Consider the following 12,550-nt stretch of genomic DNA (forward strand, 5'->3'; position numbering starts at 1 on the left):
AGGTACAAGAAACAACATTGAAATGTTCAGAAATGGGACAGTGAAGGGAAAGTAGGAGCCACGGGCTCATGATTCTGGTCTTAGCTCAGCTGTGAACTCACTGAGTGACCCTGGACTGTGGTTTTCTCATTTGTAAAGCAGAGAAAGTAGTATCTTCATGGGTCACTTTCTCACCATCTTGGTGAGAAATGCAATAATCAAGAAAGCAACAAGCTTTTAAAACATTTCCAGACTTTGGTTAAGGGATTTGCAAAGCGCTAGTTAAGTGGAGATTCCAGGGAAGTTAGCTTTAGTTTCCCCTGTATTATTGGATTTCTTATGCAATTTCTCATTGCAAAAACGAATGTGTACTTTGTGAAGCAGGATTTAAGAGCTCTGGTCTTTCTTAACAAGTACAGCATAGGTCCCTGAGGGTGTACAGTACATACTCCCCTTTTAACAAATTCACATTACACTTAATGTTCAGTGTTTCTGCTTCAGAATGAATGCCACCTTGCAGCTGGTGTTGGCAAAGGATCCCATATTACTCTTAGTGCGTTTTGTGCTTGTGATTAACATAGCTGAAATGGTTTCAGAATGAAGGAGACAGTTATTCAGCTTGATAAAAATTAGATTTATTCTTTCATTTTAGAAGTGGAATAAACAGAAAGCAATTAATGGACAAGGAGGATGAGCTAACAGAAATAGAGGTGAATGTAAAGTTTGGTATTGCAGGCCATGGTTTTAAATGGTGCATACTGAATTGCAAGACTTAGATATAAATACAGGTACTTACTACTTCTATTTGTTTCCTAGATGTTATATGAAAATGCAAATATGTGAATTCATTTTTATAGCACATACCTTATAAAGTTAAAGTTTAGTAGACTTTTCAGTTAGATTAGTGTCTGATGTTATACTTATGACCATTTTCTCTTATTGTAAAAAAGTGGAACTTTGATCCACTATGAGTTTTCTTAGATTATTTAAGTCTGAATTTTTAGTTGGGATCAGCAGATCAAAAGTTGTTTCATAAAGTCTGTGAGTAGCTTGTGTTCTATGATCTCTTAAATTCTCCAACCAGAAACAATGCCCAAAATTAATGTGCAACTTCTCCTTTGAGGACACCAACTACCTAACGTCCTAGACTGCAACGGGCACCTATTCAACTCCCAGATCTGAGCACTGATTACTGCTTCTGCATTGTAATCTGAGCTGGCCGTGGCCTGGATCACCCAGCAGCTGCCACTGCTGCCATTATCTTCCAGTTATCCACACTCCCAATTCCACATTCTAAGTAAGCAATTGTTGCATCTAAATGGTGCATCTAAATGAGGGTTGGGAATGGCAACTACATCATGTGTTTGGGTCCTTAGTAATAAAATTTGGAGCACAATAAATACTCCAAATTTATAGTAATGCTAGCTTTTATGTTTGTTAATGACAGCATATTTCAGCAATAAAGAATTCTAAGATGGGAATCTCCAAACAGAAGTAAAGAATTTAGATGCTTCTCAGGAATTCAGAAAGGACAAAATGTCCATCAAACAAAGTAGTGTTAAAAGGTGACAACTCCAAAGGCAGGAAGTTGAGCCTGTTTTCATTCTCTAAGGAGGTATTTGAATAAGTTTACACAGTGAATTTCACAGTTTACAAATAGTTATCTGTACTCTTCCAGGAGTACTCTGACCTAGCACAATAGTAAGAGAGTGACACAACTCAAGGCATGAAACTTCTGTTTCCACTAAGGTCCAAACAACAAAAATTTGGTTAAAGAACAGAGAATGACCATGGAGATGGTGCATATAATAGTTTTATATAGACTATCAAAATATTTTTCACATATTTTGGGTTATTGTTTTGGGGGCATACCCAATGGTACTAGGGCTTCTTCCTGGCTCTGTGCTCTCAGGGGCTACTACTCCTAGTGGTACTTAGGAATCATATGTGGCATATATTGCAGAGATCACACCAAGGTTGGTTGTGTAAAAGGCAAATTTCTTAATTCCTGTACTATAAGGTCCATAACATTTCTAACTTTCTACCAAAAAAAACTTTCTAGAAGTGACTTATCTATAAAAAAAGATAAGTTTTATTTTAAATATTACAAATTTCTCTTGCTTTATAAAAGTAGAATGCTCTAATAAAAGCTTCTGAAGATGAAATGGCAGAAATCAAAGAAGCAAACTGAAAAAGTTTTGAGCATTCCCAAATATCCCTCACCCTAAGTCAAATAGCATATACCATGTAAATTAACCCTAACTTAGAGGAAAAATGGGGATGATTTGTTATAGCCCCCATCTACATAAAACAGTCTGGGGAAGGAGCTTGGTGCTTTCTCACTTGCTACTCCTCTGAGGTGCTTATTTTCTCTAGAAAGACTGCTGGAAAATATTGAGTTTTTGTCTTAAAAATGAAAATAATCTGGGGCTAGAAGCATAGCACAGAGGTAGGGCATTTGCTTTGCATGCAGCCAATCCAGGACAGACCTTGTTTGGATCCCCAGTGTCCTATATGGTTCCCCAAGCCAGGAGTGATTTCTGAGTTTCACAGGATGTGGTCCAAAAAACAAAACAAAAAAAAGTGAGAATAATTTTTAGTTCTTTTATATAGCCAAAAACAAGTATTAGCATAAATTCTTCATAAAATTGAAACAGTATAAACTTTGAAAAGAGCAGGGTGGCGAACAAGTCCGACACGAAGAGCCAAAATTTTAAATTGTGAGAGTCAGAGAGCCACACCACGCAAAACAGACAAACACACAAAAGCATATCATTTTAACAATTATCTATTAAACACATATTGCATTTTGCCATTTTGAGTGAGGGTCAAAATCCTGCAGTGATGGCGAGGTGTGCTGCGTCCTCCACACTCAGAACTAATGGCCAGATGTGACACCACATGTGCCACACCGGTCCCCTGCTTGCTGGCCTGTGCAGTTGTTTCTGAGGGGAGGACGCAGCCTGGGGGCGGGACTCAGACTTACGGAGATCTCTCCTCAGAGGTCCCTCCTCAGAAGCAGCAGAACAAAATCCAAACTTGGCAAAGAGCCACAGTATACAAAATAATGATAAGAGGCAAGTGACAGACACCGACCTGGATTTGCAGTCTCCAAGTTTGTGAAGCTCTTTGATGGGTTGAGGAATGAACTACCTGCTTTCTATGGTTCCACAATGGCAGCAAGTTTATTATAAGTTAAAAAAAATCTCCTGTCAATGAATGAAGTATCCATCCTATCCTTTGGATCCAAAATAAGGCCCATTATTACCTAAATTGTCATGCTTTAAACCATTCTTTCCTTGCTTTTCACCAGGATAAAAAATAGGTAACAACCTCTGTAAAAAAAAAAAAAAAAAAAAAAAAAGTTCTGTTCCTCATGAAACCATCTCCTCCATGCTAGTGAGGAGTCCTGACTAAAAAAACAAAACAAAACAAAACAAAAAAAAACCTCTGTGAAAGCCCAGCTCATGCCAAGATCTTCCCAGAATAAGTCTTTAGAGGCTTTAGTCTCTGAGTGGAAAGCTGGTTGGAAGCCAACACACCTTTAGAGAAACAGGAACGTGAAGCTGCCCTCTCAAGCTGCCTTTCTTTCCTGACCTGGTTGCCATCCATACTTTGGAAAAAAAAATATTCTAAGACCAATTTCAATATCCCATCATGGCCGAGTGACCACCTGTCCCCTCTCCCAAAAATCAACAGCCACTGTTGTCTCACAAAATGCTTGCCAGAAGGTCCTGCTTGCAGAGGAAGCAAATCAGCAGGCCTCTGGAAGGCAGCTGAGCAGCAGCAGGATATCTATTAAATCCACAATTTTAAACTCTCGGGGTGGGCATTTTCTTGTGGTGTATTAAGTAACACACCTACTCAAGTTACTCTGTGAACTCAGTGGACAGCTGCCCTTTCAGTGAGAAGCAAAAGCCTATGCTGAGCAGGCCCTTTCCCGACCCACTTCAAGTTCAAGCGGGAAAGGACAGTGAGAAATACATTCAGACAGACTGAAGATTCCATTGACCAGAGGTGAACCAATATTAGAGAATTCCAAGGGCCTAGGGATTCATCATCCCCAAAGTCTACATTAGCCTTAACAGAGAGATGAAAGCAATTAGGAGTCACTTAAAATCTATTTAACTTGCACGCATCTTCCTTAATCTGATTAACTTTGTTTTTTATTTTTCACTCTGGAAATAATATCATGTTGTAAGTTGTCTTGAGAAACACATCTGATATTATTCATAAAGCAGTTAGCTTCCAAGCAAGACCATATATATGATATATGATATATGTGTATTTATTTGTTTGTTTGGTTGGTTGGTTTTCGGGCCACACCCGTTTGATGCTCAGGGGTTACTCCTGGCTGCTCAGAAATTGCCCCTGGCTTGGGGGGACCCTATGGGACGCCGGGGGATCGAGCCACGGTCCTTCCTTGGTTAGTGCTTGCAAGGCTTACCTTACCTCTAGCGCCACCTCGCCGGCCCCACCTTTTACGTTTTTAGAACTCTTTTTAACATTGCATGAAAAGCTGAACAAAGAGGGTTTTGCTCTGCCTTTTTTGCTCGATTTTCTGAGACAGATGATTTCCTCCATGAACTTCTCACCATGTTTTCTAAACCAATTTAAGGAAAAATTCTACCTGAGAGAAAATTTAGACACCAAAAGGAAAACCCAAGAAGGAAGGTAAATAAAGGGAGAAAACATGTAGAAGTACCATTGACAGGATAGAGTGTAATAGAAACGCTAATGTAGAATGAAAGTGATGATCACATTTGAGCAGAGGTCACCTCTGCCTTCATTGTGCATTCCCTTCATCCGTGTAGTGTTCAACTTTTTGTGGTGAGGTAGAAGGGCGTGGAATATTGATTGTCAGGTCTGTGGGGATCCCAAGGAATGAAAGGTACTTAATAAGGATAAAATTCATCCTAGGCTTATTACCTTGCCTTCTTCCATCTCCGAGTCTCTTGTATCATGAAGTCAGTTTGGAAAGGAAGTAGAAGAAAGAGAATCATTTAAAATAATGGAGCAGGAAATCTGTTCCTGGGCAGTTTTTGGCAAGTTTGAGGATAAACAAGGAGTGAGATAATGAGACTAGCTCAGCAATTCTCCAACCTTCTTATCCCTCATCCCTTCAGAGAGCATATTTGGTCTCTTCTATTCAGCAGAGAGCTGCAGAGATAGTTTTCCTTTCTTTTACTCCAGGAGGAGAAAAAATATGCTAAGAGAGAGAACCTAGGTAAGGGGACACAGGAGATGAAAATGGAGGAAAGAGGCCAAATTGGGCTTGGGGTAGGGGTACTTTGCTGTAAGTTAAAAAAAATAGATTTAGAGGTGGTAATGTGGGAGGTAAAGCATCTACTAGTGTCATTTACATCACATTTCTATTCATAATTTGACATCTATGATTTTCTTAAAAATTTTTACTCCCTTCCCCAGGTTCCTGTCCTCAGCCTTTAAACATATTGTGACTTCCAACTTAACACTTTTGATAAACAATTGAGAAAATCTCTGCTACAACGTTGAGATTAAAAAAGGCCACTTTTTATATTTCATACTTTGCTAAAAAATAACATTTTAAAAAATAGGCTGGGCTATGATGGGGGAAAAGAATACTGACAATGGTGGTGGGAAGTGGTTACTCTGGAGGAGGGGGGTCTAGAAGGAAGTAAAGTATTAAACATTGAAATCCTATCAGTAACAGTAATGTAAACCAGAGTACCTAGTTTATAATTAAAGTGCCTGTCAGAGAGGCAGGCAAGGGGTCAGAGGGAAATTGGGGACATAGGTGAATGGCAGTGGATATTGATGAAAGTTTTGGCGCTGAAATATTATATGCATGAAACTCAAGCATGAATAAACTTTGTAACTGATAGTGCCTAAATAAAAACAAATAAATCATGACAATATACTCTTTCATTATTTCAACAAATGAAAATTCTATTCAGATGTAAGTTCAAATTTAGAGAGAACTTAAAATTTCTCCAATAGGCAATTTGGAATTTTCTTTTTTCTTTTTTTTTCTTTTTTACTTTTTTGTTTTTTGGGTCACACCAGGCAGTGCTCAAGGGTTACTTCTGACTCTGTGTTCAGAAATTGCTCCTGGCAGGCTGGGGGGAACATATGGGATGCTGGAAATCGAACCTAGGTTTGTCCCGGTCGGCCACGTGCAAGGCAAACACTCTATCACTGTGCTATAGCTCCAGCCCCAATTTGGAATTTTAAGCAAATCTTAGCCATAGAATTAAAAAGCCTCAATATGGGAGATTCCAAAAAAATCAATGATTTGTTCAGAGTCCACCTGCTGCAGAAGACCTCTCTCTAAATCTAACACCTCGGTGTGATGTTAAATGAGTCTCTGCCAAAAAAAAAGATATGCAAATGGCCAAAAGGCACATGAAAAAATTGCTCCACATCACTAGTCATAAGGGAGATGCAAATCAAAACAACCATGAGGTACCATCTCATACTACAGAGATTGGCGCACATCACAAAGAATGAGAACAAGCAGTGCTGGCGGGGATGTGGAGAGAAAGGAACTCTTATCCACTGCTGGTAGGAATGGCGTCTAGTCCAACCTTTATGGAAAGCGATATGGAGATTCCTCCAAAAACTGGAAATTGAGCTCCCATATGATCCAGCTATACCACTCCTAGGGATATACCTTAGGAACACAAATATACAATACAAAAATCTCTTCCTTACACCTATATTCATTGCAGCGCTATTTACCATAGCAAGACTCTGGAAACAACCAAAATGCCCTTCAACAGATGAGTGGCTAAAGAAACTATGGTACATATACACAATAGAATATTATGCAGCCATCAGGAGAGATGAGGTCATGAAATTTTCCTATACATGGATGTACATGGAATCTATTATGCTGAGTGAAATAAGTCAGAGGGAGAGAGAAAGACACAGAATAGTCTCACTCATCTATGATTTTAAGAAAAATGAAAGACATTCTTGCAATAATTTTTAGAGACAAAAGAAAGGAGGACTGGAAGTTCCAGCTCACTGCACGAAGTTCACCACGAAGAGTGATGAGTGATGAGTGCAGTTAGAGAAATAACTACATTGAAAACTATCATAACAATGTGAATGAGTGAGGGAAGTAGAAAGCCTGTCTAGAGTACAGCGGGGGTGGGGTAGGGAGGAGGAAAATTTGGGACATTGGTGATGGGAATGTTGCACTGGTGAAGGGGGGTATTTTTTACATGACTGAATCTCAACCACAATCGTGTACGTAATCAAAGTGTTAAAATAAAAATATTAAAAGAAATAAAAGAAAAAAATAAATGAGTCTCTGCTTGATCTACTACATACAAGGAGCTCATTTAATCCTAAAGTAGATATTTGTATTTCTACCATATCCGAGGTTCTTTATTGAGTCCAATTTAACCCTGTCTCCACCCAAAATTGACCGATTGAATCCAGTTCTCTCCTCTATAACATCACATTGTAACTCTATAGTTAGTAAAACCTCTATAAAAATGCCATTAAAAATGTGAAGACAGTTCTCATTTCCCTCACTAGTTTTCTCTTTTCCAGATAAAGAGGCAACTCCCCTTTCTGTACCTATTTCTTCATAGAATTTCCAGACACTAACCTCTCCCCGCTAACTATAAACTTCTTTTTGTTCTTTCTTCACTTTTCCTCTCTCTTTCAAAGGGAACATTTTCCTAGAAGATCTAACAAAATCTTCTTCTCCAAGACCTGATTGGGTTGAATCATTCCGTACACATTATGACATGTGATAGTGGACCATAAAATGTTTTACTGCTATCCATTTGAATAGAGGATGGGTGCATTTGTTAAGCCAGCTCTTTCCAAACAAGTCATAATAAAAACTTTATAGCATCCCACTTCATCACATTACTTTTTAATGTTTCTCTTTTTGTTTGGTTTTCAGCCCTCTTCACTTTTATTTTTTTTCTCTCTTAGCCTTGAAGTATGAACGCTCTTCTGGAAAATTCCCATGTCGAGTTTCTAATAGAAACCTAGCTCGAACAACCTTCATTGAGAGCGTCTTCCTGCAATTAGAATTGCATGAATATGATGCCATCCAAGTGGTAGAATTCAGCGTGGTGCATATGTCAGGTATGAAGTCAGTTTATATAGGGTTTGAAATTGGGTCCCAGGGTTTGGAAAATGCAGAAGTTTATGTGATGGATATCGTGACCACACATGAGGTGTTGTGGAGTTACATATGTATCTTAAAATATACACAGTTACAAGGATACACATAGCTGTGTATATGTAGAATTGAGAGCTTTAAACCATCAAAGCCTTCAGGCAAATATTTTTACTGCTATCTAATAGCGGATATTTATAACTTAACCTCTTGACTTCAGAAGTTGAGAATTGCACTGCAAACACCAAGTAAATACCAGTATGATGAGTGTAGAAACTGCTGCCATAGGCATCAAATAATTAAGATGGTTTTACTTTAAACATTTATTTAAATGTGCAAGAAGTACTAACATTTTTTAAAGCACTAAGATTGATATTTTTAATGCATTTTCAGGGTTCCTGATTTTTAAACATTTATCTTTGGGCTTAAAAGAAGTCTTGTCTATGACATGAGTAGCATAAGTTAAAAGATACAGTGAATCCTTCCCCCCTTCATCACCCACACCCCCTGCATGAAATATTATCAGTTTTTGTGGGTATGCTGGGAATAGGAAGATAAGTCGGTCAGCTTAACTCCAGTTAGGAGGAAGGGCTCTGTAAATACTTCAAGGTATCAAATCGGGAACAGTTGGAAAAGCAAGCTTGATTAAAGACAGCTAGCATCATTTCAGGAAGGGGAGTCGTGCCTAACTAATTTGTTGGAATTCTTTGAGAAAATCACTGCCCTAGTGAGCTTTTGGGGGGAAGGGAAGAGATTTAAGGCAGAATTTCAGAAATGCTCTACAGAAATCTCCTGTGTTGGTTTCAGTGCTTAAGGTCTGAAGTTATGAAATTGTACGACAATTGGCATATTTCACTGAAAATAGGCAAAAACAAAGGAAAGAAGCAACAACAAAGAGCAGAAATGTGTCAGGCTTGAAATCAAGATCAGAAGAAAAATCTGTTGCTTTGGGCAAGAGAACCAGAGAAAGACTTTCTAAGGAAACCAGGTGTCACTCTGGGAAGTTTCTATGAATAGGAATCAGAGGATGGGCAAAGGAGAGGAGAGGAACTCAAGAGAAAATTGGACCCCAAGTGAAATTCTGCTTGTGATGACTTTTTTTCTCTAGTTAAAAGGGAAATTATTGCCATGTCCTGGTTGCACCCTAGGCTATGTAACACTTCCTTTCTTTTCTTTTCTTCTTCATTTTCTTTCTTTCTTTCTTTCTTTCTTTCTTTCTTTCTTTCTTTCTTTCTTTCTTTCTTTCTTTCTTTCTTTCTTTCTTTCTTTCTTTCTTTCTTTCTTTCTTTCTTTTTTCTTTCTTCTTTTTCTTTCCTTCTTTCTTTCCTTCTTTCTTTCTTCTTTCTTTCTTTCTTTCTCCATTCCTTCCTTTCTTTCTTTCTTTCTTTCTTTCTTTCTTTCTTTCTTTCTTTCTTTCTTTCTCTTTCTTTCTTTCTTTCTTTCCTTCGTTTTTTCTTTCTTTCTTTCTTTCTTTCTTCTTTCTTTCTTTCTTCTTTTCTTTTTCTTTCTTTCTTTCTTTCTTTCTTTCTTTCTTTCTTTCTTTCTTTCTTTCTTTCTTTCTTTCTTTTTTTCTTTCTTTCTTTCTTTCTTTCTTTCTTTCTTTCTTTCTTTCTTTCTTTCTTTCTTTCTTTCTTTCTTTCTTTCTTTCTCTCTTTCCTTCCTTTCTTTCTTCTTTCTTTTTCTTTTTCTTTCTTTCCTTTCTCTTCTTTCTTTTCATCTTTCTCTCTTCTATTTTATTTTAGGTACTGTGGTTTACAAAATTGTTATTAGTAAGGTTTCATACATGAAACATTCTAATATCACTCTCTCCACCAGTGTGTTCTTTTCTCCGCCATTGTCCCAGTGCCTCTCCCTCAATGCTTAATACTAACTACTCAAACTTGATACTGGAGAAACTAAGAAATGATCTTTCATTTCTTCTGAAAGTCTTCAAAATAAATCTATTGAATAATTATATTTTATTTGAATTCTAATATGCTATTACTCTAGAAAAATGTGTAGATAGTCTCTAATGAAACTGTTTTAGGGTCCAAGTGATAGAACAGCAGATAGGGCATTTGCTTTGCATGCAGCCAATCTGGGTTCAATCTCTGACAACTCATCATGGTCCCCCATGCAACATCAAGAGTAATACCTGAATACAGATTCATGAGTAATCCCTGAGCAATGCTAGGTGTGGCCCCAAATCAAACAAACAAAACATAAAAAAAAGAAACATTTTGAGTTGATTAAAGAAAATTAATAAAACAGTCATACCTCATAGTAGCAATTTAATATTGTTGTTAATATTCTGGTTGACAATTCCAACCAAGACTACATGATGATTTCCCTCCCATTCACCTCCACAAATTTTCCATATTGGCAGTCCCTCTCTGCTTGGTATATCTGATGTGTTTAGAAAGAAAATTTGTATGTTCGGGGGCCTTATGTTATTTCTATGAGAAAAGATAAAACATTTAATGAAGTGAATATTTTACCTTTCTTTTGGTATTTGTTTTTCATAATTACAGGGAAAAATCATTCCCCACATACTTTCTCAATAATCACCCTCAGAGTTTTGTATACATTTCTTTGTCTGAAAAATGTTATTTACTTAATCTTATTTAAAATTATATCACCAAATTTAGGGAAAGGTAATAACATAAAATAAATTTTGATGAACAATATGGGGATAATATTTTCATGGTACCAAGGGTTTATTATCAAGAGAATCAACGTTAGAGAAGAAAGGAGTAGGTAAAACCAGGGGAGTGAGAAAAGTATATTCTGTGGAATACATACCCTCAGAGAAGGTATCCACATCCAGAAAAATATAAAACCCTGGCCAAACTACCCATATACTGACTTGGTTAGTTTTTTGTACTGCCTTTGTGGCATCTCTAAAGTAGAACAATGGTTTCCAAACTTTTGAGGTTGTAGACCACATTTTTAAAATATGGAGTTTTCATTTTATATTTTATTATATTCGTCTTTAAATAATAATAATTTCTTTATTTTAGCACTGTGATTTCAAAAATGTTCATAGTTGGGTTTCAGTCATCTAATGAACACCACCCTTCACCAGTGTAAATTTTTCTTGCCACCAATATTCCCCACTTCCCTTCTTCCCATCCCCTTCCTGTCCTTGGACAGGCATTCTCTTTCTCTCTTTCACTATCATTGCTATGGTAGTTCTTAGTGCAGTTATTTCTCTAACTGTGCTCACCACTCTTTGTGGGAAGCTCTTATATCATGGGCTGATCCTTCCGGCCCTCATTTCTATTATCTCTGGGTATTATTACCATACTGTCTTTTATTTTTCTTAAATCCTGAAGATTAATGAGACTATTGTGTCTATTTCACTCCCTCTGACTCATTTTTCTCAGCCTGATAGTCTCCATGTCCATCCATGTATAGGAAAATTGTTTTTTTGTTTTTGTTTTTGTTTTTGGTTTTTGGGTCATACCCGGCAGCGCTCAGGGGTTACTTCTGGCTCTATGCTCAGAAATCGCTCATGTCAGGCTCAGGGGACCATATGGGATGCCAGAATTTGAACCACTGTCCTTCTGCATGCAAAGCAAATGACCTACCTCCCTGCTATCTCTCCAACCCTGGAAGCTAATTTTTTAACAAAAAAAATCATGAGAAAGACCTATTCACATAGGAAAATTGTTTATTATATCACCTGTTAAATTCAGGGACTTCTGCTGAATTTTTTAAGAGACAAAACCTACCTTGCAGTAGTAATATAATACTGATTCCCAGAAACAAAGGACATGTGGACTATAGATTCTACTCATAAAAGGAGATTCTAGGGTACAGAGTACACAGAAGTGAAAATTCTCAAAAAAATTAGAGGCAGGATATGTATTACACAGAACTATAACAATAAAACCATGGCACAGAATTAAATGATTAGGTCACCAACATCAGTTAAAATGCCTTACTTCCAGGCTATCTCTTCGGCCCCAGGAAAATTTTGTTTCGTTTTGTTTTGGGGTCACACCTGGCTACACTCAGGGGCTACTCCTGGCTCTACACTCAGAAATAGCTCCTGGTAGACATGGGGGACCATATGGAATGCTGGGATTCTAATTACCATCCTTCTGCATGCAAGGCAAATGCCTTACCTCTATGCTATCTCTCCAGCCCCAGGAAAATTTCTTGACTTCATTTTTTCTAACATCTGCACAGTATTTCATTGTGTAGATGTACCACAGTTTCTTTAGTCGCTCATCTGTTGTTGGACATCTGAGTTGTTTCCAGATTCTGGCAATTGTACATAGTGCTGCAATGATCCAAATGAATGAATGTAAATAGCACTGCAATAAATAAAATGTGTAGATCACATATTAATGTAAAAATAAAAATGATCAATTTGTTTCAAAGAGAAGTTTCATATATAGATAGATAGATAAAATTTACAGAAACAAGATGTCTTGGTATGTTATCATAATGCATAAAAGT

Source organism: Suncus etruscus, chromosome 11 (assembly GCF_024139225.1).
Source record: "Suncus etruscus isolate mSunEtr1 chromosome 11, mSunEtr1.pri.cur, whole genome shotgun sequence".
Taxonomy (NCBI): Eukaryota; Metazoa; Chordata; class Mammalia; order Eulipotyphla; family Soricidae; genus Suncus; species Suncus etruscus.